The sequence below is a fragment of the Haematobia irritans genome, chromosome 2, assembly GCF_050003625.1.
Source record: "Haematobia irritans isolate KBUSLIRL chromosome 2, ASM5000362v1, whole genome shotgun sequence".
Lineage (NCBI taxonomy): Eukaryota > Metazoa > Arthropoda > Insecta > Diptera > Muscidae > Haematobia > Haematobia irritans.
This window is the reverse complement of record NC_134398.1, coordinates 802,380-823,670: the sequence shown is the minus strand read 5'-3', so window position 1 is coordinate 823,670 and position 21,291 is coordinate 802,380. Positions and strand designations below refer to the sequence as shown.

At 33.4% G+C, this 21,291-nt stretch overlaps 1 protein-coding gene across 16 annotated transcripts in view; it reads right to left on the bottom strand.

Annotated features, from left to right (window-relative positions):
• The window catches only part of B4 (imaginal disc development protein B4), a 350,112-nt gene that overhangs the window by 57,870 nt on the left and 270,951 nt on the right, over positions 1–21,291 (bottom strand). The window contains exon 8 of one of the 16 annotated variants that reach the window (XM_075293008.1): positions 2,013–2,140. The exons of the other annotated variants lie outside the window; for them this stretch is intronic. The gene's annotated coding sequence lies outside the window, so the exon portion shown is untranslated. The remainder of the gene's footprint in view (positions 1–2,012; positions 2,141–21,291) is intronic. 16 annotated transcript variants of the gene reach the window in all.

Below are 21,291 nucleotides of genomic sequence, written 5' to 3'. Positions count from 1 at the left end.
ATCTCCCAATAATTTTTTTCCACTCCCGATGCAGTTCTGTTGGACAAGTCCACAAACATTTCTTCTAAAGCGCATCTTGGGATCCCCCAATGATTTTCTTCTACTTCCGATGCAGTCGTTGTGGACAAGTATTAGAAAGTACGCAACCAGGCTATTTTAAGTGCAAATTTTGGACACTTAAATTTAATAAATTAAGAAAAAAGTAAAAAAATAATAATAAAAAAAATCATTTCCGCTGGGATTTAAACCTGTGCCATTTGTCTTTTCCGCTTCGTATTACGATCATATCACAAACATTTGAATTGACCTTTCGATGCTTTATGTTCAATGGCGTTTGTGGCTGAGTGTGCTAAGGCGTGACATTTTAATTAAAAGAAAGTTTATAATCCTTGCTTCAAAATTTTTTTCATTAAATTTAGGACACAAATCTTGAAATTTTGCGTCCCTCTGTTGAAGTTGTAGATCTTTGAAGTAAGTTTGAAGTTTGGTTTAAAGTTTTTTTTTGCATTAAGAAAATAGTTTTTACTTTGAAGTACTTGGCATAATTTGGATTTTGAAACTGGAATTTGTTTGTACATGAATACCTTTATTAATATATCGCAAACAGAGAATAAAAATTCGATGAATGAGATCTGTATCCAATTTTAATTTTATTGGTCCTAGATTTAAAGCCAGGAAGGTCCGTAAAAAATGTCTTTATTTTAAAGAAGCCGCATCTTTGGCTCGGAATCAATACCAAAATTCTTAAAGGAAGGTAAAAATCCTTGGATCCAAGTAATTTTTTTTTTTGAGTGTACACTGAAAAAACATATTGATATGAGAGATTATGATTATATTTTAATTAAAAATAAGTTTATAATCTTTGTTTTAAAAAATTCCTTCTTTACGTTTTGGACACTAATCTTTGAAATTCGCGTTCCTTTGACAAAGTTTTAAGCAATTTTTCTTTAAAAATCTTAAATAATCTTAAAATTAACTGAGACATTCAATCTTTGTATGAAAGATAAAAAACTTATTTGTTTTTAACTAAGAAAACATTTTTTACTTACACTTCAAGTATTTGTTATAATTTGGAGTTTTAAACTGAAATTTATTTGTAGATTAATAACTTTGTTAATATATCACAAAAAGAAAATGAAAATTATTTTTGTTTGAAGACTCCCTTAAAACTGCCTTTATTTTAAAGAAGTCGGAATCAATACACAAATCCTTGAGCTAAAGTTAAAATCTTTGGATCTAAGTTAAACGTTTTTTGAGTGTACAAAAGAAAGCCTAACCTATTTAGTGAAAGTCATTAGATTTAATCTTATTCGTAACGTCCCTACTTTGTTCGATTTAAGATATTCCATACCCTGTGGATTAATTTAAAAAATATTTGAGAACTTAATTTGTAAAAATCCTTTCTAAGAGAAAAGTGGAGAAGACGGAATATAATTTGTTAGGTGGTTGTTTAGCCACTTTCGTTTTGCATTATTCTTCTTAATGAGTTTGGTTTTATTTAAGGAAATCTCGACCACTGAATTGCTACGTTGCTAACCATAAAAGGATATCCGGCCAATAATATTAGCAACACGAAATCACCAGCTACACAAATAAGAACAACAAAAATTATGCAGTTTCATAGCCAAAACTACTTAAGACATTTAGCAAGCTGGCAATTTCAACAAGAATCCTAAGAAGAAAAAAACCCCAAGAACCACAAAAGACTATGGAAAAAAGGTGTTAAGTCCTATCTGGCAAAATCTGTTCATATCCTTTGTTATCCCTTTACTTAGCAATATGACATAACATTTAAAAGGTTTGGAACAATATCAGATTTTGTGGTTTAAAGTTTTTTCTCTGGACGTTAAAGGATACTTCTAATACCATGTTTAAAAATTGTTTTAACATTTTCGATGAAACATTCAATTATGTGTTTTTTTCCTCTTTTTCAGGGCGTCATCTACCTAATGGGTCAGAAGCAACAACAAAAAGTTTCGTGATTCTTACACAATTTAGATTTAAATTATTACCTTGGCCGATAAACATAGTAGCAACGACTGTACTCAAGTCCTTAACAAGGAGCTTCCTTTCTACTCAAGCTGACTGATTGCCCATGGTTACACATTGCCTTGTTTAGGGCAGTTATGCTCGTCCTTACCTGTAAATAAGTAAAACAAGAGAAATATTTGTAGTCTTTTATAAGTGAAGTCGGCTAAGGAGTTGATGATTATGGTTAGCTTAAAATTCTTGGAAATGTTTTTTTTTTTGATAATCTTTGGGGAATTTTGTTTCGGTCGGGTATTCTGTTTGTTTGAACTTTTTAACACTTTCAATCATTTTCACATAAAATAGTCGCTAAAACCTAAAATAAGGATCATTATTGTGCACTGAAAAAATATCGTCGTGAGCACTCTTTAAACTACTAATGCATTTTTGTGTAGCTTAGAACACATAATTTCTGACGCAATAAATTTTTACTTGACCAAAAGTCGAAACGATTGTCCTTAGAGTCAAGTGATTTGACTTAAAAATTAGTATCTTTACATCGTATCTTTTTCTTGCCCGCACTCAAAAAAAGTTTACTTGGATCCAAAGATTTTGACATTCCTTTAAGGATTTTGTTATTGATTCCGAGCCAAAGATGCGGCTTCTTTAAAATAAAGACATTTTTTACGGACCTCCCTGGCTTTAAATCTAGGATCGATAAAATTAAAATTGGATATAGATCTCATTCATCGAATTTTTATTCTCCGTTTGCGATATATTAATAAAGGTATTCATGTACAAAAAAAAATTCCAGTTTCAAAATCCAAATTATGCCAAGCACTTCAAAGTAAAAACTGTTTTCTTAATGCTAAAAACAAACTTTAAACCAAAGATGCAAATCCTTAAAATAAGTCTTAGTCTATATTTGAAGCGTTTTTATCTTTAATTTAAAAATTCAATATGTCAGTTGAGTTATAGACAATTTCTTTAAATTAAAAATGTTTTTCTTTATTTTAAGGAACATTTGCCTTACTTCAAAGATCTACAACTTCAACCGAGGGACGCAAAATTTCAAGATTTGTGTCCCAAATTTAATGAAAAAATTTTTTGATGCAAGGATTTTAAACTTTCTTTTAATTAAAATGTCATTATTTTAAAGAATTTTGTCCTTAGCATTGCGTAAATTTCGAGTCCTAAAATTTAAGTTGCATAATCTTCCATATTAGGTCAATATTTTTTTTCAGTGCGGAACAATAAAATTGTATGTTCCGGGTCGATGGCGAATTTGGAATTTACAGTTGCGTTATGAAAAAGCAGAAAAAACCAACAAATTAAAATTTGTTTCCCAGTAAAGGGTGATACGGTCAAAATGTGGTCAAGGGAAAACGCGTGTTAATCGGTGAAATCGTTTATTTTAAAAAATCAAATTAAATTTCTTTTTCAAGTTCAATTAGTATAAAATTCAGGAAAAATATTCAGTTAGGCTTTCGCTTTTCCAAATCCGAATTGCCGGGCCTCACGCTTGACACTTGCCATCGGATTTTGTACAGCCGCCTTGTCCACCTTCTTCGCCGCAGAAAGCCAGTTTGCCTTAAACTGCTGCTCGTCCTTAGCAGTTTTGTTGTGTCTTCTTTAGGTTCCGCTTGACAATAGGCCAGTATTTCTCAATTGGGCGGAGCTCTGGCGTGTTGGGAGGGTTCTTGTCCTTGGGAACCACCTGCACGTTGTTGGCGGCGTACCACTCCATGGCCAGTTTACCGTAATGGCAAGATGCCAAATCCGGCCAAAACAGTACGGAACAACCGTGTTTCTTCAGGAAAGGCAGCAGACGTTTATTCAAACACTCTTTCACGTAAATTTCTTGGTTGACAGTCCCGGAAGCTATGAAAATGCTGCTTTTCAAGCCACAGGTACAGATGGCTTGCCAAACCAGATATTTCTTTGCGAACTTTGACAGTTTTATGTGCTTGAAAATATCTGCTACCTTTCCCCTTCCTTTTGCCGTATAAAACTCCTGTCTCCTGACGTAGGTTTCGTCGTGCATTACCACGCAGTCAAACTTCGTCAGCATCGTCGTGTACAGCCTCCGGGATCGCGCTTTGGCCGTCGTATTTTGTTTATCATCGCGATTTGGAGTCACTACCTCCTTGTAAGTCGATAGTCCGGCTCGTTTTTTGGCTCGATGCACGGTTGTAGACGATACACCCAGCTTATTTGCGGCATCTCGGAGAGAGAGGTTAGGGTTTCGCTTGAAACTACCGCTTGTCGTCTCAGCGGCTTCCGGTTTTCGATTTCCCCCCGATCCAGACTTCCTGGCTGTCGACAAACGTTCCCCAAACACTTTAATTACACTGAAAAAAATATTGTCGTGAGGTCAAAGATTTCATGTCTTTAAAATACGAATGCAAATTTTGCTTAGCATAGAAGACGCATTTCTTTAGTATAAAGTTTTTTTCCTTGACCAAAGGTGGATAAACTTTTCAATGAAGTCGTATTGTCCTTATAATTAAGTGATTTGATTTAAAAATGGTTATCATAACATGAAAGAAAAAATGTTTGGGCTAAGGTCAACATGACTTTAATAATTTAGAAGAAATCTTTAAATTTAATGATTTTGTCTTTAAATTTGTTGTCTTTTTTCATCATGACTACAAAGCAAAAAATCCTTCAAATATAGGACATGTTTTTCAACACTTTATTTTAAAGACGTTTTTTACTTGAAACACAGCATAATTTCTACTAGAAGTCGAGTCTTAATTTGGAAAATAAAGTCGTCGTTAACTTGTTTTTAAATGACTTTGATAGCATATGAAGAAAAAAAGCTGAAAAATCGAAAAATTAAAATTTACTTCCTAGAAGCAAGTACACACAACCCGATTTTAAAAGAGAATTGTGTCTTAAAAGTATCCTTACTTGTAGTCTCCGCTTCTTTGGCTCGGAATCAATACCATTTTTTTTTAAAGTAAATACAAAATCTTTGGAACCGGGTATGCTTTTTTTTCAGTGTACATTTGTAACGGTTGATTTGGCAACTTTTAGCGATTTTGCCAGCTTTGCGTGCGAGTAGCTCGGATTTTCGCGACGCGCGAGCAAAATTTTGATACGCTGCTCTTTTTGCTTGGACGGCATTTTGGCAACTGAAGAGTGAATTCCAAAATCAAAATAGGTGCAACATTCTACACACATACACCTTCAAAATGAGGGGTGTTCAGGTTTTTTAAATGCAAAATTTAAAGAAATACGTCAAGTTTATATTGACCAAATTGTGACCGTATCATCGTTTATAAAGTACGCAAAACTTAAATTTAAATGTCAATTGTATCTAAACATAACTTTAGTAAGACTCCTCGTTTTTTTGTCTAAACAGCAGATTCATTAAAGTAAATATTACATTTTTGGTACTTTGTTATCATTTTTTTTTTCAGTGTGTATTTTGTGGAAAGATTGGCTCGCATTGTTTTGCCGTGATAACTAAAAAGCTCCATTTTAAAATCGCCTAATGACTTTCCAAGGAAATCACTTTAAAAGTTTGCATACAAATGTATTCTCTTAATGGATCTTTCGAACATTTTCAGAAACGCAATTTATCATTTTCCCCAAAAAATAACAATCCAAAGAATGAAGTACAAATTGCATTGTATCTTCAGCAACTAACTGATGCAATATTCAATGAAGAAGTTTTTGGTTACTGAAAAACAAAATCTATTAACATAACTTTTGAGAATTATGCATTTTATTGATGGCCAGAAACTTTTCTGTTATTTAAGCTGTGCAATATTTTTATAAAAAGATTTATAGTTTGGAAACAATTAAAATTTTGTCGAAAAACCTTAGTGTGTAAACTGAGTAACCATCATTGTGAAAAAATTAAAGTTTTGCTATATCTAAGCAGCGGTACTCCAAAGTTAGGAGTATGGAAATATTGTGTTTTTATTAGTAACACATTGAATCCTTCCCTAAAGCACTTATGCACCTGATTGTTGTGATATCGATCTAAGCATGTCTGTCCATATGTTTTCTTTAACAATAAAAGAAACGTTCGTTAGTCTAAAATTTCGTTTCGTATGAAATAATTCCTTGTTTTTTTGGTGTGTACTGAAGAATTTTCTCATCAATGAGGTAAAATTATGTTACAGTACTAGACCAACAACAAACGATTAACTAATCACAAAATTTTAAAATTTTATTTGATTATTTGCGGACTAAATAATTTGAAAAGACTTTTTCTTACTATGGCCATAAGATTTGTAACGTCAGCTAGTCAGCCAGCCAATTACTCAGCTTTCCTGATCGTTGGCATGTAAATAAACTAAAATTTTGTTCGTGTTATGAAATGGTAAAAAATGAGTAGAAAATTCTCGTTAAAAATCACTTAAAATTCCATCATCATAAATTTGTCAAAAAAAAAAATGTGACAAGAAAAATCACAATAAATATTGTATGAGCCTCCATTGACAAGGATGTTGTGAAGCGTATACCCCTTTCAAGGACGCTCAAAGACGTTAATCGTGTGATGACTATGTATGAATGGAACACGAGGAGTACATATGCAAAATATACTTAAATTTTTTAGTCATGTGTATCTGTTTTTGTGGGATTGATGTGTCTTTCTATATAAATCTCTGTAAAAAACGATGCATTTAATGGTATATTTGGAATAAAATCATATAATTTCTTACCACCAAACAAAAAATTTTTTTTTTTGATCTTGTTGTAGTAAAAAATTTAAATAGAATATTTGAATACAACATGGGTTTGTCAGAGAGCAGGTGTCAATGATTTATCCAAGTTTCACCATGTTTAAATTTCATCCGATAAATTAAGAAAACAACAAAAATAGTTTTTCATTCGATTTCAAATTTTACTCAAATTATATTTTGCCGTTCCAAAAATAGTACAATGAAAACATTTGATTACGCTTATCATACAATGTCTTTCTCGGTGGCCACAATTTGCTTTACAATATAAAATTATTGCGTGATTTTATTGATTGGAAACCGAATTTTGGTTTTATAAATAGATGAATGGATCAGGTTAGTTGGTATATTAGAAATGGTTGCTACGTGTGCGACTATTGTGCAGTGTTGCCAGATTGGGGGTTTCCCCCCAAATTTACGGGTTTTTATCACGTTTGGGGGGATTGTTAGGGGTAACATTTATTTGGGGGAATTTTTGGGGAAAATATCAACCCAAGTTTCCAAATACAAACAAGTATGCAGTAGCATTTTTAATATATGACACAATTTAAAAAAAATGAGAAATCATATTTTAACTTAGCAGGTGAAAGCATTTAAAATTTTCATTAAATTGTTGGTCTCATAATTCCACGCCTAGAATTTTGGCGAATAATGTATTAAATATATGGCGAATAATGTATATAAATATATATGAACTTTAATTTTTGTTTCCTTGTTTATTTCTATTATTTCTACTTTATAAACGGTTTTTTTTAATTAATTTAATTTAATACCCAGCAAAATAGCATTGCCAAAAAAGTAATGAAAACTTTCTTTTTGGATCCGGAAGTGGTGCAAAATTGACGCAGAAGTGATGAATTTAACATGGGCTTGTCATAGGACGGAAGTCTTTAGGTGTGATCCGAATTCAATGTTTTGGATGTAAATTAACAAATTCTGTGATATTTTGTCAAATAAATAATTTTAATAATTTTTAATGGATTCTAACGCTTGTCGAAAACGTTTGACCTCAAATATATTCAAAAATGCACAAATTTTTCAGATGGGTTTTAGCATTTTTTTTCGACAAAATTTCAAACAAAAAAAGTTAAAATTACCCATTAAAAGTATGAAAAAAAGAAGTTATAAAAAATTGAATTAAAAGAACTTCCTGGGTAGTTAAAACAAAGAACATCTTGGGAGTGCATCTTCTGGAAGTGCTTTTAAAGTTGTGCCTTTGGAAGAACTTCCAAATTTTTTTGCTGGGTAGTTTTATACATTGAATTATTTTGTTGTGCCTGCTTTTTAAATTGATAGACATATTGTATTATTACACTCAAAGAAAAAAATACTTTCAATACTCTCAGGGACGAATTTTAGACAAATAAAATTCCCTTTTATATTTTCTAAAAGAGCAAATTTTATTTTTTTCTTTACTTCAAAAGAAAACTTAGGTTGTCTAAAATTTCCTTCTTCAGAAAAAAAATCTCTTCTTTCAGTATATATATTTACATTTAATTGTTAAAGTGAATCACTACAGGTTTTTTCCACTATATTTGGGACTCCTTTTTGTACTATTTGCATTCTTAATTTTTTTGGGGGGTTTTTGAAAAAAGTCTAGACCATTTTAGGGGTTTTTATACCCTCCACCATAGGATGGGGGGTATATTAACTTTGTCATTCCGTTTGTAACACATCGAAATATTGATCTAAGACCCCATAAAGTATATATATTCTGGGTCGTGGTGAAATTCTAAGTCGATCTGAGCATGTCCGTACGTCCGTCCGTCCGTCTGTTGAAATCACGCTAACTTCCGAACGAAACAAGCTATCGACTTGAAACTTGGCACAAGTAGTTGCTATTGATGTAGGTCGGATGGTACTGCAAATGGGCCATATCGGTCCACTTTTACGTATAGCCCCCATATAAACGGACCCCCAAATTTGGCTTGCGAGGCCTCTAAGAGAAGTAAATTTCATTCGATCCGGCTGAAATTTGGTACATAGTGTAAGTATATGGTTTCTAACAACCATGCAAAAATTGGTCCACATAGGTCCATAATTATATATAGCCCCCATATAAACCGATCCCCCGGTTTGGCTTGCGGAGCCTCTAAGAGAAGCACATTTCATCCGATCCGGCTAAAATTTGGTACATGGTGTTAGTATATGGTCTCTTACAACCATGCAGAAATTGGTCCACATCGTTCGATAATTATATATAGCCCCCATATAAACCGATCCCCCGATTTGGCTTGCAGAGCCTCTAAGAGAAACAAGTTTCATCCGATCCGGCTGAAATTTGGTACATGATGTTAGTATATGGTCTCTAATGACCATGCAAAAATTGGTCCATATCGGTCCATAATTATATATAGCCCCCATATAAACCGATCACCAGATTTGACCTCCGGAGCCTCTTGGAAGACCAAAATTCATCTGATTCAGTTGAAATTTGGTACGTGATGGTGGTAGTATATGGCCGTTAACAACCATGCCTAACTAGGTCCATATCAGTCCATTATCATTTATAGCCCCCATATAAACCGATCCCGAGATTTGGTTTTGGAGCCTCTTGGAGGAGCAAATTTCATCCGAGTGAGTTGAAATTTGTGAATGACAGACTTTCGTAGAAGTTTCTACGCAATCCATGGTGGACGGTACATAAGATTCGGCCTGGCCGAACTTACGGCCGTATATACTTGTTTTTCTTAAGATTTGGGGGGAAGAATCAAAAAAATCACCTGGGAACACTGCTATTGTGGTAGATACTCACGTTCACACCCTAAAAAATCGCTTCTGTAACATATACCCCAAACATATTTTGCTTCAAGCATATACGAGGGGGGTTCGGAAACTTCTTAGCCTATCAATGAAAGAGAATATTTAGTTTATCAAAAATATTTTTATTTTTCAATATAATCTCCTGAAACTTCAATACACTTAGTCCAACGCTTTTCTACACCCAGAGAAGGAATATGATCACCTCAAACATGTTTCAAGAGCAAAATGTTATTTTTGGATGGTGACCATGTAACATGTTCGCTGCAACCATGTCATTTTGTCGGAAATTATGGATCTGTTTTCGGAAAGAATATTATGTTTGCCGAGAAAACAAAATTTTTGCGACAAACACGATACATGGTCTCCATCCAAAAATAACATTTTGCTCTTGAAACATGTTTGAGGTGATCATATTCCTTCTCTGGGTGTAGCAATTCTATCCCTTGATTAAAATAGTTTTCCTCAAGGTCTTCAAAATAGTGGTTTACAACTGTAATTGCATCTTCATTTGAGGTAAAACGCTTGCCAGCAAGGAATGTTTTTAGATTTGGGAACAAGTAAAAGTCACTGGGAGCTAAATCAGGAGAATAAGGCGGGTGGTCAAGCAACTCGTACTTTAATTCGTGGATTTTAGCCATTGTTAAAACACTTTTGTGCGCTGGTGCGTTGTATTGATGAAAAATTATTTTTTTGTGTTGTAAGCCAGGACGTTTTTCTCGAATTTGTACATTTAATTGATCCAAAAGGTTGCAATGGTACTCTGAATTTATTGTTTTACCCGTTTGCAGACAGTCAATCAATAAAATACCTTTGAAGTCCCAAAAACCCGTTCCAAAAAACTTACTAGCCGATTGAATTATTTTTGCCTTCTTTGGGGCACTTCCTCCAGCTTCAGTCCATTGTTTGCACTGAAAAAACAGTGAACCCACCAGGAAAGAAAATTTTAGTTAATTGTAGAAAAATTTGTTCCATTGTAGAAAATTTTAACTAAACTGTATTATAAACGCAGATGTTGCGCCGATTGCGCAAAAATAAGTAAAAAATTTTCGACAAATGTAAGAAAATTTATTAGACAAAATTATTATTTTTCACTTATTAAAGAAGATTTCGTAGTATGAAGCAAAAAATTGGAGTCCAAAATTGCAAAAATGTCTTTAGTGCCATACGAAGTTCATAATGGACGCATTATTGGTAAAATTTACAAATTTTAAGGAATTCTGAATTATTTTGTGGGAGACACGAATTTAGTTCATCTTTATACTTCAATTGTGTATGTTTTTTTCTTCTGCTTTAGTTAAGTTAACTAACGTACGCAAAAAATTGTTAAAGTTATGGAAACTTTTTTAAATGGTAATAATTCTATGAACTATAAGAGAATTAAATCAGCTTTAGTGAAATATAGGGTTCACTTTTTTTTTAGTGTGGATTGTTCTTTTGTCTCTGGGTATAGTGGTGTCTATCAGAAATATTGGTCTCATATTATCTACTGATCGACTCAGAATACCTCTTGATTCGATTCACCTTTACTGTGTCCTTGCATCTATTTTTAGATCGTATAAAAGACATTGCAACTTTTACTGAACCTTTGTATAAAATTGTATGGAAATGCTATTAAATTTGGATAAAATCGGTTTAGATTCAGATTTCGCTCTGATTTGTGTAATTGTGACTATATTACCTCATCTTTTTTCAACTAATTCGCATACAAATCCATTATTAATGCTCAAAGTGCAAAAAATTATCCTTTCTCATTAGATTTAAATATTGCTATTAACCAAAATTAGCACAGAACACACCTGCTTGGCCACTTACTAAAATTCCTATTGAAATACTTACATACTCTTAGGCGGACATATGTAATTGTGTAAATAAAAACGCGATTTTTTAGAAACCAAACGACCATATTTGCTATAGGCGATTTCATCCATATCTTTTGAAATGAACTGGAAAAACTTATTAACTACTACTTCTAAATATCAACAATTTTAATTATGCAATTGTATCGATGATTAGCTAAGTGCTGAGGAAAAAATCGAACTCTTCTTAATATGATTTTAATTGCCAATATGTGACCACATGGGCTTTTTTTTAGGTAAAAATACAAGGTATGAATAAATTTCGATATTTTCACATCGATTACCTCGGGCTCATTAGTATTCTAACACTGGTGTGATAGCCACAAGTAATGACATCAATATGGACAAATTGAATCTGTTCCATTGAACATAATAAAGATGCATTAATTACCGGCTAATCGCAAACAAGTTCCTTTCATTCCAATGAAAATAGTCAATTGTTTGTTAGTACCATGGGAAATTACAAGTCTCCATATTCAGCAGGCCTGCTGAATGGCAATAACAGATTTTTCATTAAAATGCAAATAAATTTGTTAAAAGGCTATAATTGGTGATAGTAGCAGCTGTATTAATGTCGTTTTTCTAGCCCAATCATTTTAACTTTTAATTGCAAAATTATAAACATAAATCCTTTGTGGTGTACATGAAACTATATCAAAAGTAAAGACCATAATTAAAATGCCCGAGTTTTTTACGACTTTCATAGATTCATGCTGCATGATTATGATGCCTCACGAAAGCAATTTTGCTTTGCACAAAGGACCATAAAAATCGATAATATTTGACTGCATTTTTTCGGCAGCGTTATATGAGTAATGAAACATAATATTTATTACCTAAAAAAATGGAAAGGATTGTTCGTATATTCTCTCCATTTGTTAATTGAAACATCAGGAAATTGATACAATTGGGAGGATTATAAAAACTGTTAAGAGTCTTTTTTTTTTGTAAGTATGTATAAACGCAGACAATTACAATTTAATGTTAATGGGTATGAATGTATTGGGCGGTATATGTTAATCAAATATCAAACGATAATAATTGGATACATTTACATAATTATAAACAAACAAGTATGTTAAGGAAAGTCTAAAGTCGAGCGGGGCCGACTATATTATACCCTGCACCACTTTGTAGATCTAAATTTTCGATACCATATCACATTCGTCAAATGTGTTGGGTGCTATATATAAAGGTTTGTCCCAAATACATACATTTAAATATCACTCGATTTGGACAGAATTTGATAGACTTTTACAAAATCTATAGACTCAAAATTTAAGTTGGCTAATGCACTAGGGTGGAACACAATTTTAGAAAAAAAAAATGGGAAACTTTTAAATCTGAAGCAATTTTAAGGAAACTTCCCAAAAGTTTATTTATGATTTATCGTCCGATATACATGTATTAAAAGTTTAGGAAAATTATAGTCATTTTTACAACTTTTCGACTAAGCAGTGGCGATTTTACAAGGAAAATGTTGGTATTTTGACCATTTTTGTCGAAAACAGAAAAACATATATATGGGAGCTATATGTAAATCTGAACCGATTTCAACCAAATTGTGCACGCATAGCAACAATGCTAATTCTACTCCCCGTGCAAAATTTCAACTAAATCGGAGTTAAAAATTGGCCTCTGTGGTCATATGAGTGTAAATCGGGCGAAAGCTATATATGGGAGATATATATCTAAATTTGAACCCATTTCAACCAAATTTGGCACGCATAGCTACAATGCTAATTCTACTCCCTGTGCAAAATTTCAATTAAATCAGATTAAAAGATTGGCCACTGTGGTCATATGAGTATAAATCGGGCGAACGATATATATGGGAGCTATATCTAAATCTGAACCGATTTCAATATATAGTACTAATTGTTCTTCTTGTGCAAAATTTTAAGCAAATAAGGGTAAAACTCTGGCTTCTGGGTCCATATAAGTCCATATCGGGCGAAATATATATATGGGAGCTATATCTAAATCTGAACCGATTTCTTCCAACATCAATAGGGTTCTATTCTGAGCCAGAACACATATGTGTGCCAAATTTGATTTAGTCGATTGGACTAAAACTGCGACCTAGACTTTGATTACAAAAATGTGTTCACGGACATGGCTATATTGACTCAGGAGCCCACCCTGAGCATTTTTGCCAAAGACACCATGTGTCTATCTCGTATCCTTCTGGGTGTTGCAAACATATGCACTAACTTATAATACCCTTTTCCACAGTGTGGTGCAGGATATAAAAATAGCGAATACAGTTCACATCGAGTGGAAGATACCCAGTCTGGAAAAATATAGGCGTATTTTAGAAAAATAAGTGATTCTACTTAAAAATGGGTATTCTAAGAAAATTTAAAGAATTCTTTTTTTAGGTCACCGTGGCTTTATTAATTCTTCAAAATTAATGAAATTTTCTTTAAATTCGTTGTCTTTTTGCATCTTGTCTACAAACACTTTCAACACTTTATTTGAAAGACTTAAAGACTTTGTACTTCAAAAATAGTCTAAATTACAACATTTAAGTTTTAGTTAACACGTTTTTAAAGGACTTTGACAGCACATGAAGAAAAAAACCGAAAATCGAATAAGTTAAATTTTGTTACCTGAATCAAATACGCAAAACTCAAATTTAAAAGAGAATTGTGTCTTAAAGGTGTAAGGATACCTTGAAGACACAAGGTAAACGATTCAAAACTGAATTTACGAAAACACGGCTGAATTTTGAAATCTGAATCTTCTGCCTCAAAGTTGGTCGTAAATAGAATACTCGAAAATAGAATTGGCCAGCAGTCTTTCATCGATATTGCGAGATAGCCCCATCTTGTGTATCACAATGAGTTCATGAGTAACCTTCATCACTACACATCACTCTCGCCACTGTGTGCATATGCAATATTAATTCAAATAAAAATTACAAATTGATATAAAATGTAATACAATTTTTTTTTTCATTATTTTCCTAGAAGAGTATTCACAGCGCACAACGAAGGACTATGTTTTGTTATTTGCTATCATCGCCAACAACAACAACAGAAATCTAGTCGTAGAGAATAGAAAGTACGTTAGTAGTATATTTTTTGAATACAAATAAGTTTATATTGATATTGGAAAGCATCTATAATGCAATCAAGAAAATTCTGGGAACTTGCTACAGTTTTATGCAAATATGCTGCACATTTTCTTATTTGTTACACACTCACTTTTCTTGGGAATACGTTTTTCTTGCAACAGCATTTGCTGTATGATATAATGGGAAAAATTGTCTTAAACATTTCATTGATATTTTTTTAACATAGCATTTTTTTATTGTATATTCATGTTTATGCATTTACTCATTATTCTTGGGAATAAATATCCATAAACAGGGATATAAATTTCACATATGTATTTCGTTCTCTGTGTATTTGTATCGTATGCACACACTCATACAAACATAATGCCATAGGGAGTCTTATGTACGTTTGTAAATTGTTATTACTTCAGACAAAAGTATTTAATTTCAAACATATTTTTAATTACAAAGTGAAACAGAGAAATGCGAAAAAGCGAAAAAATACCAACATTAACCAGACCCAGACATTTCTCAGGAGGCAGAACGCTGGAATCACGGCACTTAAAAATTTTAGACGAACCCAGACACACACAGCCGTAAAAAACGTGTGGAATTTTGTGATGTTTCGTTCATAATTTTATGACTTTGAAGCATTTCGAACAATAAACGTTCATCCTCCAAAAAATTGAAATTATTTTTATAGCATTTTTGTTTTTGTGATGGGCTCCAACTGTTGTAGTACTTTTTTGTCATCGACTTCTTTTTGTTGGAAATAAAATTCCCACCAATGTTTATTATCTAGTGAGGGATCCTTTTATAGTTTCCAATTGCAATAAAAAAGACTTTTTTTTTAAGCTATATGGTTTAGAAATACTTGTACAAAAGATTCTAAAATGTCTATGTAGAGCAAACCATATTTGAAGAACATTCCCTTCACATTGAGATTAACATAAAATCGACTAATGTCCTTGATACGAAACGGGAGCCACCGTGGTGCAATGGTTAGCATGCCCGCCTTGCATACACAAGGTCGTGGGTTCAATTCCTGCTTCGACCGAACACCAAAAAGTTTCAGCGGTGGATTATCCCACCTCAGTAATGCTGGTGACATTTCTGAGGGTTTCAAAGCTTCTCTAAGTGGAAAGCCGTTCGGACTCGGAGGTCCCTTGTCATTGAGCTTAACATGGAATCGGGCAGCACTCAGTGATAAGAGAGAATTTCACCAGTGTGGTATCACAATGGACTGAATAGTCTAGGTGAGCCTGATACATCGGGCTGCCACCTAACCTAACCTTGATACGAAAATGCAGAAAAACCACCGATCATTTATTGGTCCCGAATAAAGATTCATCAAAACAGATTAAAGAGAGAGCTTTAGTTAGTTTTCATCTGGATTTTAGTATCTTTTTCAGAGGCAATACGTAATTCATAAAAATTTCTAATAGTTTTAATCTTACACTACATTCATTTCAGAGAAGTCAGCTTATTTGATCGATAGTATCATACGATTCTTTGACTTTCATTTCACTTAGGTCATGTTTCGAGCATTTCAAGCTCGATAGAGTCAGTGTGTGTATGTGTGTTAGCAAATCATCTTACAATGTTCTTCCATCTCATTTCGTTTGCTTTTATTTTGCTACAGATGAATTCATGGAAAGAATAAAAACCATTAATCACTTTTAATAAGATACAGATACCAAATATGAAGCTATGGGTGGGAAGACAGCCTGAGGAAATTAGCTGGCCAATGACAAACAGTTTTGAGTTTCCAAACTGCGGGAGGAGCATGGGGCAATAAAATGGGAACATGTGAAATGATTTAAGCGGTAGCGTGCCCCTTCATTTTCTTTTCCTTCGTAGAATTGTACTTAGCCGATCATGTTACCATATCTTGTTGCCAATGCCAACAGATTTGTTTTGTATGCCTGCAATTGTCGGTGTTGGTAGTCGGCTCTTCTGAAGTTTTTGCTGATGTTGTTGTGTTTGTTCTGTTCTGATATTCTTTTTAGCTGTTTGATAATTTCATAAGCTTCAAACAAACTTGAACCGAATTGACAGCTGTCACGTGCTATTTCCAAGCTGTTTTTTTCCACATAGCCCACCTTAAGAGCAATGTGCCACCCTCTGGCTCCATGTTTGAACATGGGGACTGGATGTGATTCGTGTATGGTTTCATGCAACACCGCCAATGGCGGTGGCAGCAACAAATTCCATTCAATTTGTAGCTAAATTTGTAATTGAAGGTATCTGCAAATCGTTGTCGGCTGGAATAGACTTTTGTAGCTTTCTTGAATTTCCAAAGCAATTAGCTTTGTGCAGTGGCGGCTATATTTTCTTATTTGTCCAAAACGCTGCCATTGTACACCACCACCTTTGTACTGATTTTTAATTAAAATAATTTTATAACCTTCCATGGCGTTAACTCAATGACATTATGGTAATCTTGAGGCAACAGGCTTACATCATTCGTATACAATGTCGTTGAACAAACCTTACACATACTCAGTTGCCACCCATATCCCATTACCGATGTCATTTTGAGTCTTCGTCTTGACAGATAGATTAGATAGATTACAAATTATATATTTAATGAATTAATTCTCTTTATATTGTACACATACAAAAAAAAAACATTTTTCACGAATAATTAAATTGAGCAATATTTTATTAGGCATGCTGGATATCAGCCATCTATTACAGTGTGATTTTATAAACCAAGTAAACAGGGTGTTTCGAAAGGAATTGAACTTTGTTGTCACTTTATGGAAAAATTAAACCAAATTTGTCGCCAGTTATTATCTTCAATCTCTTTCACTTGCTTTAAAAAAAAAAAAAAAATTCTAAACATGGAAAGAACTTCCATTATCTAAAATATCGTTTTGGGGAGAGGGAAAAATTGAAGAAAAATTCATATAACTTTCTGTAACGAATAACTTTTTTCTCTATAATGAAATGAATGAAATTTTTGAACATAGCATCGTTCACAGTTAGTTTTATTTTTCTAAAACCAAAAACGTAATTTAACTTTAGTTGTATAAAAAATATTTGTTACTCTTACTGTTTCCAAAATTAAGCAATAGTTAAAGTTTTAATATGCGTTTTTCTAATTTTAAATTATTATTAAATTGTATTCTTTCGATTAAGCAAAAATTATGTTAATTTGCTGCAAAGTGTCCATCATCATTAAGGGCTGATAAAAATTTTAAGTCTTGAAATTGTAAACCTCATTATCCCAATTGAATTCATTTACCGTTAACTGAGATTTTCCCTCCAATCCACAAATAACTGCAGGGATTTTAGCCATCGGCCAACGAGCCGTAGCAAAAAAAAGAGAAGCTCGAACAATTATTTGGAATTTAAATGATTTTCCAACCATTTCGCATGAGTATCGCATGGCAGATGAGTACTGCGTGGGAGGTAATACCAAGCATCATTGTGGCCGTCCACTTGTCCGGGGCTAATTGAATTTATGGCTGTAAGCCCTCCATGCAAATACCATGTAGACTATCTTTGCAGATCTCTTTCTCTTGCCTGATTCGGATGAAGAATTCTGTATTCCATTATGCAACGATATAATTTCATTTACCACACTTCATACAACCACACCAAATCGAACCGAACGATGTGTGAGTACCAGCAGTTAGTATGTATGTGAGTTCAAATATACATACACACACACACACATGCATAGGATAGAGATTGATTTTCAATTGAATTTCCTTGAATATTAAATTGGACGGAAGTTGAAAAATGTAAAATGGAGTTGGGTGTAAAAGAAAAACAAAAAATAATTTAAAGTGTGAAAAAACCATGTTACCAAAGAAGAGAATAGAAATCATCATCGATATACAATGAAACCTCTCAAACTTGGACACTCTAAAAACCGGACTATTTTCCAAAGTGGACAATTTTCGTGAGATGTTATCACCTGAAAAGTAATCCCCCATAATAGAACACCTCCCAAATGTGGACAAAACTTAGGATGGTCCACTTCTGTGAGGTTTCACTGTATATAACAAGTTGGCTTATAAGTCCCCGGTCTGACACATAGATGGCGTCGCTAGTATTAAATGCATATTATTTTTATATAGTACCAACCCTCAAATGATTCGTGTCAAAATTTGACGTCTGTAAGTCAATTAGTTTGTGAGATAGAGCATCTTTTGTGAAGCAACTTTTGTTATTGTGAAAAAAATGGACCAAAAGGAGTTTCGTGTTTTGATAAAATACTGTTTTCTGAAAGGAAAAAATACGGTGGAAGCAAAAACTTGGCTTGATAATGAGTTTCCGGACTCTGCTCCAGGGAAAACAACAATAATTGATTGGTATGCAAAATTTAAGCGTGGTGAAATGAGCACGGAGGACGGTGAACACAGTGGACGCCCGAAAGAGGTGGTTACCGACGAAAACATCAAAAAAATCCATATTTGGATATGCGGAAGCTCTGTGCAAAATGAGTGCCGCGCGATCTCACATCTGACCAAAAACAACAACGTGTTGATGATTCTGAGCGGTGTTTGCAGCTGTTAACTCATAATACACCCCGAGTTTTTCCGTCGATATGTGACAATGGATGAAACATGGCTCCATCACTACACTCCTGAGTCCAATCGACAGTCGGCTGAGTGGACAGCGACCGGTGAACCGTCCCCGAAGCGTGGAAAGACTCAAAAGTCCCCTGGCAAAGTAATGGCCTTTTTTTGGGATGCGCATGGAATAATTTTTATCGATTATCTTAAGAAGGGAAAAACCATCAACAGTGAATATTATATGGCGTTATTGGAGCGTTTGAAGGTCGAAATCGGGGCAAAACGGCCCCATATGAAGAAGAAAAGTTTTGTTCCACCAAGACAACGCACCGTGCCACAAGTCATTGAGAACTATGGCAAAATTTCATGAATTGGGCTTCGAATTGCTTCCCCACCCACCGTATTCTCCAGATCTGGCCCCAGCGACCTTTTCTTGTTCTCAGACCTCAAAAGGATGCTCGCAGGGAAAAAATTTGGCTGCAATGAAGAGGTGATCGCCGAAACTGAGGCCTATTTTGAGGCAAAACCGAAGGAGTACTACCAAAATGGTATCAAAAAATTGGACGGTCGTTATAATCATTGTATCGCTCTTGAAGGGAACTATGTTGAATAATAAAAACGAATTTTGGGGAATTCGGGAAATTCGGGGACTTGTCAGCCAACCTGTTATATATGTGTAATGGTTAGATGTAACCTTTTGAACATCAGTGTTGATTTCGAGTATCTGAAAACAGCCGACTAGACATTTCTAAGCTATTGCTGCACAGAAAAAATACCACTAAAATGTTTCAAAATAAAATTGTAATATTTTTCATGTTAGCCTGGTACTGAGACAGGCGATTAATGTCCAAATGCATATCTTAATTTGCAATTAATTTACCATATAGCTCGAATAATAATTAATTGTAAATTAAGATATAAAGTTTTAATTAAATTGAAAATATATTCAATTAAAAATTTATTCAACAAATTATATAATTAAAACAAAAACAATCATCAAAAATTAATCAGTTATTTTTAACTGGCGTTGATGATTGATATTGCGATTGAAGAAACTTCAATTGAAAATTAATTGGATCAATTAATGTCGTTATTGAAGAAAACAATTTTTTTCTGTTTACAGTATCATCGAGTCTTTGACAAATATGTAGTTATTTGTATTGCAATTAATGGTAAAAAATGCTGAATTTTTTAATAACGCAGTTGCAGTCAATTGACCGTAGCTTTTTCTTTGGCAAAAAAAAAATGAATTTTTCCAAAGCTTCGTATTTTAAATGAGATTTCAATAATAATTTCAGTTAACGAAATCATGGCTACCAGTTTCAGGAACAAGTAGGAAGGTCATTGATTCACCACAGTTATCATACATACCAAAAAAAAAGTTCAACCTTTTATTTAATCAGTTTATTAAATGAATTCAACTTTTAATCATAATACAAAGCAACGACAGAGTTTTTTATTGGATTGACTTCATGGTTATAGCCAGAAAATTCTATTTCAGTGTAATTTCTGAGTTCATGTACAGAATAGATACAGAAATATTGCTATCCGTCCGTATGGTCATGTTAACAAAATTTTCAAAAATGACTTCCCGAGGAAAAATTGGGCGATCTAATTTGATACAATTAGATATGAGTAGATCCGAAAAATGGTAAGATCTAACTATATCAAATTACTATGGAATTAGATCTGATAAGATCTCAAGATTGGCCTAGATCTGATGCCTTAGATATGATTATATCTATCCCTATATATATTTGGATCTGATGTTAGATCTCGTCATATGTGAAATTATATATAATTATATCTAGTTCTGTCTCATCATATCTAAGTAAATCTGCTTAGATCTAAAGTGGCAAATTTTGAGTTCTAATCATATATAATTAGATCCCTCAATTTTTACACGCGTTCTTTATAATCTTACTAATTGCACCATATTTTCCATTTATGTTTAGATTTAGACATAGCTCGAATACGCAGATAATTCGATAACTATGCAAAATCAAAAAAGCTATTTCCTAACGGGCAGTGTAGTATATCAGACTGTATATTGAGACAGTCGGAAAGGCACCAGAATTATTTAGAGTGGGAAAGTTGTCGCGTGCTATCATAAGCGGAACTCAGCCTTTGACCCCGTGACACTTGCAAAACTTTCAACTTTTGTGAACATCGCTAATCGATTAGGTTGGTGCAGGGTGTCACAATGTTGCCTGCCTTTTTCTTTTATTTCTTTCCATTTGCTTTAAAACTTGTTTTGTGTTTATATTCGATTAAATAGTACACCCTCAAAAAAGATCGCTTCTGTAACATATACCCCAAACACATTTTGCTTCAAGCATATATATTTTCGGGATTGGTCCAAACAAAATATTGTTTGTATTGTTCAAACATATTATGTTTCACCTTAGGGCATACAC